The sequence below is a fragment of the Ictalurus punctatus genome, chromosome 1 (genome assembly GCF_001660625.3).
Source record: "Ictalurus punctatus breed USDA103 chromosome 1, Coco_2.0, whole genome shotgun sequence".
Lineage (NCBI taxonomy): Eukaryota > Metazoa > Chordata > Actinopteri > Siluriformes > Ictaluridae > Ictalurus > Ictalurus punctatus.
Genome location: NC_030416.2, coordinates 12,070,568 through 12,076,567, shown reverse-complemented (window position 1 = coordinate 12,076,567; position 6,000 = coordinate 12,070,568). Strand labels below are relative to the sequence as shown.

At 36.6% G+C, this 6,000-nt stretch overlaps 1 protein-coding gene across 1 annotated transcript in view; it reads left to right on the top strand.

Moving 5' to 3' along the window:
* cacng8b (calcium channel, voltage-dependent, gamma subunit 8b) overlaps window positions 1-6,000 on the top strand; it is a 33,219-nt gene that overhangs the window by 996 nt on the left and 26,223 nt on the right. The window lies entirely within an intron of this gene.

The window sequence follows — 6,000 nt, the reverse complement described above, 5'->3', positions numbered from 1 at the left end:
GGACCGTGCGCTTTAGGTGCGTCACGTGACCCAAGTAGGAACATGCCAGCTTGTCAAGGCCTTCTTCGTCCACATTAAGGAATCTAAATATTTAAATAATAATTATTTTTTAAATGAACATAAGATGCTGAAACACAGTACTACCTCACAACCTCACTGCAGCCATGTATTATACAGTGTTTAAAATGTCTTCTTCAGGTATTTATGCAATGTCGAACAAATACATTTAGCAAGACCCTAGTAAGACCCTCCAGGATTTTGCGATCGCAGAAATTAACGCAAAACCAACCAAACTCTGCAATTACCAAAAATATATATATATATCCGGAGGGGCTTGCAATTTTTCAAAATGACTGCAGATTGTCCGCATATTTGGGCTTCATGTGACGTCGTCATAACGCGCATTCATTCAAGCGCTCTTTGAATGACGTGCATTGAGCACGAGTACAGCTAAAAGGTTTCATTTACAAACATCACTGTAAAAGACAGTGCAAAACACTTTCGTGCAATTGCAATTCCGCCAATTCAAGTCATTTTCGCTAAAAAAAAAATGTAAAAGCACAAAAAAGTCATCAAATTTCATCGCAAATTTTGAGAAAAAAAAATCAGCAGCAAAATCAAGCATTTTTGGCTGCAATAATCACAAAAAAATTCCAAGGGAAAGTACATCTGTACCTTAGATTTAAAATGAAGGCCCACTTGACTTGGCCCACTCACATTTATTAATATTTTTTAAGAATCTATTTGTATTTTCATTCTTGATATTTTGAATAACACTGGACATGGTGACAGTTCTTAGTTTAACACTCCGGCATTTGCACACCTCTGTTGTTTCCATTCGCATTTTTTTTTTCACATCACGTTTTGCCAGTTTCTCCTGTTGTGGAATGTGCAACTTAATTATGCTTTAGTCAAGCTGCTCTGTGATACGGAGCTAAACAGTCCAATCACCAGGCCCTCTTCCCACTGATTTTTTCTACTTGATATACATAATGTACACAGTGAATGAAAAGGAGGAAGAAAATCCCTTAATCAGCCCAAGCATTATATATGCTTGGGGATGAGAGCTTGGACTGAGATCAGCTCTTTTCTTCTGGGGAAAATTTCAAAATAATGAACTCTGAGCAGGAAGTGTTGAGCAATCAAATGTGATTCACGGTGTAGCTCAGGTGACAGTGACAGCTCTCCATATGTGCAAAGAACTCTGTGGGTGCTGAGCTCTGGTGGCATTTCGGTATTTAGTTTGCTTGTCATCCCTGGTTGAGATGACACAGTCTGTACCCTGAGTCCCCCCTGATATTCCTCCTGTCAGAGCATAGCAGCTCTACTGCAGTACTCTGATCAATGGTGTCTATAGAAGGGTTGGGTCGACAAGGAAACGCTCTGAGCTCCAGGATCATGTTTGTTAGCAGATTCTAACCTGGCATCTGGACATGACCAAAGCTTTCTCTAAGGAAATCATGTTGCCATAATTCCAGTTACATAGTTATGTGGCTTAAATGTGAGAGAATTGTTTGTATTTTGGTTTAAAATTCCAAAAACACTTTCAGTGACAAATGATGGTTATTACACACTCATAAAAGATTTATTGTGTGCCTGCCATTGGTATTTGCTATTGCTATGATACAGTCTTATCCCCATTCACATGTCCTGTGGTTGACATTTCTAATTTGTTTGCTATCAGATGAACTGTAACCATAACAGTGTTGCATTAACAGAATATGACAGACAGATATTGATCTGAAGATTCCTATCACAAAACCAAGATGAGTTCTTACATTCTGTTAATGTACACAGTGAATAAAAAGGGGGAAAATCCTTAATCAGCCCAATCATTCTAAGAAGTCTGGGGATAGGAGTATGGACTGAGGTCACTACAGTCATGCTTGAGTCTCTTTGTTCAAGGATTATTGTGTGAGATCAGACATTTGTGCTGTATTGGCTTCAGTGGTAATATCTTGTGAAATCCCATTGCATAAAGAGCAGTGGTTCTTAACATGGGGTCCGGGGACATAAAGCAAAATCAAAGGAAAGAGTACATGATTTTTTATTTAAAAAAAAAAAAAATATATATATATATATATATATATATATATATATATATATATATATATATATATATATATATATATATATATATCTTGTTACAGTGGTGGAAAACACAACCCATAATTATAAAATGTATTAAATTGATTAAGGAGGTCTTACAGTGAGTAGCTTGTTTGACCAGTCACCATAATTAAATGGGTTTAATGCAAACCTCAATCACTCTAAACCAAGTAGGCCTTTAAATAATGTCATCTTAGATTATGGAAAATTCAGGAATAAAAAGCATTATAGCTCAAATAAATAAGAAACAGAAAAATAAGTTGCACATTTTTAAACAATGAGCATAACATTGCCATAGTTGGATTATATGCAAAGAAGGTCCATGGCATTTGCTTTATATTTAAAAGGAACTCCTGATCTAAAGTTTCTCATGACAGACACTTACTAACACGTGCAGGCTTCAGTTTAATCTCTTTTGTCAAAAATAAGTCATTTTAGCAAGTGAAAATATCTTGAATATAGTTAAATTTATCTAGTGTTTCTTATTAGAAGATTACAATAAAACAAACAAGATGATTAAACCTATTTCTAGACATTATTACTCATTTCAAGCTTGTAGTTGTCTTGTTCGATTGGTTGATAATTTTGCTTCTTTTTAGAAATAAATGCTTAAAATTAGTAAAATGATCTACTAATAGAACAAACTTGAAATGAGTACAAATTGCTTGAATTAGGATTCATAGTCATATATTTGGTTTATTGTAATCATATTATAGGAAATGCTAGATAAATTGGATTATATTCAAGGTGTTTTTACTTGCTAACATGTCATTTTTTGCAGTGTCTCTCTCTTTCTGTCTACCTCTCAGCTTTAGTTCCCAATCTGTGAAATAGAGATCAGTGCTTTTCATGTGGACATCTGTTTCTTTGCCATGTTTTCCAGATAAAAGCTCATCTACTTATTTATTAGCACCAAAGCAGGGGAATAAGTACAGCTCTTTAAGATGACTCAGCACTTTTGTGTGTGTGTGTGTGTGTGTGTGTGTGTGTGTGTGTGTGTGTGTGTGTGTGTGTGTGTGTGTGTGTGTGTGTGTGTGTGTGAATCTATATAGCAGAGAGAGATAAGAGTTATGACTTCCTTTCTCACGCATACACACACACACACACACACACACACACACACACACACACACACTTTCATATACCAGTTAGCCAAGCAGCTCTGATAATTAACTCTGCCACAGACCACAGTGTCTACAAGGATTGAGTTTCTCCCAGAATGAGATTTCTCTACTTTAAATGAATTGAGACACACACACACACACACACACACACACACACACACACACACACACACACACACAAGCATGCAAGCACACACACGTTTGTCTTAACTATTCTTGTGAGGATATGACATATTAATGCAGCTAATTAATGCTACAGCATGCCTAGACCTAACTATAACCTCAGAAACTAAAAGGAAACTGTTTGGCTCATTTAGAGTTTTTCATTTAGCCAAATGTCAGGTATTACTATCGTTGTGTGGACATTTGGTCACCACCACATTTGGTAACATCCCCCCTCCCCCCAACACACACACACACACACACACACACACACACATTTTTCAGACATGGTTACCAAGACATCCTTGTAGAACACAAGCCATCTGGTAGTGAGATTATATTTCAGGCACACAAACAGTCAGCACTGCTCTGTTTATTTTCACAGTATACATGGAAGCTCTAGAAGCATACAGTATATTCACCAGATATATACCACTGTTAATAATTAACACACTGTTAATGAATGTGCATTACCAGATGTGACCATACGTGTCAAATTTGATATGATATAATGTATCAGTGGTGTCTCAATACTATACATTTTCCATACAGACAAAATAAGCGTTGACAAAATGTGTGCCTTGGGTTTCCATTTTCAGTTGATTAAAACATTCAACATTATAAAAGTACAATAACTGAAACATAGTAATGACACAGTGCTTGCTTGATCCATTCACACTCTTAGCAGCATGTAATGAAACAAAAGCTGTCCGGGAAATAAGAATGTAATGAAATGAAACACGGCTCATTAAATATTAGCTCAGAACAACATTTCAGAAAAAGACCTGAAACTGCTAAAGCTCTTACAGTTCAGAAATTAGAAATGGAAATGTATTTTTCTTCTCTTCTTTAACCCGGATTGAATTAGCCAGGGAATGCTGACTTAAAGCAACCTCAGACTGAGACAGTGTTTGTATCTTCGCCTGTCATGTCGGCACAGATGCAATAGTATATTACTTAGTTTTTTATGCCTCATGTAATATAAGCAGCATTTTATGACAAATAGCCTATGTTATTATGCAATATGTTGAATGGATTGTTTGGTACACATATGTATAAAACCAAGAGCCTCGTATATGATATGATATGATATGATATGATATGCCATATGGTTACACCCCTACATGGTATGCATGGATACTGAATGTGCAGGTGCTCTTGTATAAGATATTAAAGCTGCTAGATGTAATATCTGGGAATTTTGATGTACATTCTAGTGGAAACATGGCATTGCACATTATTCACATAAGAGCATTGTGAAACATGGGTTGTCTTGTGTCATTCTACACTACATGGATTAAAAACATCAAATCAGTGTATTTGTCACAGTTACTGAGTTCTGATGATTCTCCTTTAGCAAGAGCTTGTCTTCTATCTAGAACACTAGTGCTAGCTCATTAATTTGCTAGCAGTGACTGTTACTGTGTATGTGAACCGCTGATGCTACAGCATTAAGCTAGATAACCATCTCACATTAGCTATCTAACAAAAACATAAGGATTCAAGCATACTTGAGCTGTCCACTGGGCTTTATGTATCTTGAGGTCACAACCCTTGTTGTATAGGCTTGGAAAGGCTTCTCCAGTATGATGCCGGAAGTTCTATAATAAGCCATACTGGAAATTTACGGGTGCGTTTATGGCCATACTTCTTCCAGGCGCAATGATGTCAGAGGACGTATCTGAGCTGGCATTTGGGCCTGACAGCCCTGAGTGTGGATTACTGTGACTCACTATTATAGAATTCCCTGGGTGATTTGCAGCTCAGAAAGTAATTTTTCCCATTTTTTTTCTACTTACACGCAGTGGGCTGTATTCAGAGTCTGTATCTTAAGAAAGCAACTTAAATCCAAAATTTATATCAACATTTCTGCAGGGAAAGTTACTCATATTCAGAATCAGGTTACACACATGCTTAAGTCAATTTTCTGGGCTACCTACAGTATTTAGATGATGCAGGTCGTCTGTGTGGTTCAGTTCTGCATGGTTGCCAAATATTTCTTGAGTATACATGTGTAGACCACTGCTTTTAAACACAAATCCTTGACATTAAGCATGAAAAAAAAAAAACTGGACTAAAGAAGCAGGTTCATTTTCGGTGCTGTCAAATGTAATATGATGTAATGTAAAAGCAAGAAACAAAATGATCCTATATTCTCAGGATCTGCTGATTAAACAGTCTGTTTCAGATTACATTCTTCTGATGTATTTCTGCTGAATTTGCTGAAACATAGTACTCCCTCCAACATGCTTTACAGCTGGGATGAGGGTTTGGGGCATATGCTGTGTCTTTGCATCAAACATCAAACATAATTATACAAGAATTTACAAAAGAGCTTAATTTTTTGTGTTCTGGGTTTTTTGTGGTCTGGTAGCATTCCTTTATGTATTATATTGGTCTACAATAAGGGTCTGATTGATCCAATGTTGTTGATATATTGTGGTTTGGAACAATATTCAGATTTGATGTCAATGCATCAAAACAGGTATAATTTCAAGTCTGCTTGGATATGCAGTATATATAGATATAGCAGTGGTAGCTCAGTGGTTGTGAGTTCATATCCCAGCCCCATTAAGCTGTCACTGCTGGGCCCTTGAGCCCTTAG